Below are 585 nucleotides of genomic sequence, written 5' to 3' on the forward strand. Positions count from 1 at the left end.
TAGCTAGCTAGCTAGCTAGCTAGCTAGCCAGCTAGCTAGCTAGCTAGCTAGCTAGCTAGCTGGCCAGCTAGCTGGCTAGCTGACCAGCTAGCTAGCTGGCCAGCCAGCAAGCCCGGTGGCTGGCTAGCTTTCTGGCTAGCTAGCTAGCTACCAGGCTTGGTAGCTAGGTAGCTGGCTGGGTGGCTAGCTAGCTAGCTAGCTAGCTGGCTAGCTAGCTGGGCAACTGAGTAGCTAGCTGGGTAGCTAGCTAGCTAGCTAGCTGTGCAGCTAGCTGGCTTCGCCAGCCCAGCTAGCTGGCCCGGGCCCGCTAGCTAGCCACCATTTTGCCATTCAAGAGGCTAGCTAGCTAGCCAGCTAGCTAGCCAGCTAGCCGGCCAGCTAGCTAGCTAGCTAGCTAGCTAGAGTGAGAACTGCCCACGTGAGCAGGCGCCGTGGAGGCGCCCAGAGCTAGCCAGCTAGCCAGCCAGCTAGCTAGCTCGCTGGCTAGCTAGCTAAAAGCCGGCTGGCTAGCTAGCTAGCCAGCTAGCTAGCCAGCTAGCCAGCTGGCTGGCTGGCTAGCTAGCCAGCTGGCTAGCTAGATGCTGC

The sequence above is a fragment of the Eimeria necatrix genome, genomic scaffold (genome assembly GCF_000499385.1).
Source record: "Eimeria necatrix Houghton genomic scaffold, Enh_scaff1798, whole genome shotgun sequence".
NCBI lineage: Eukaryota > Apicomplexa > Conoidasida > Eucoccidiorida > Eimeriidae > Eimeria > Eimeria necatrix.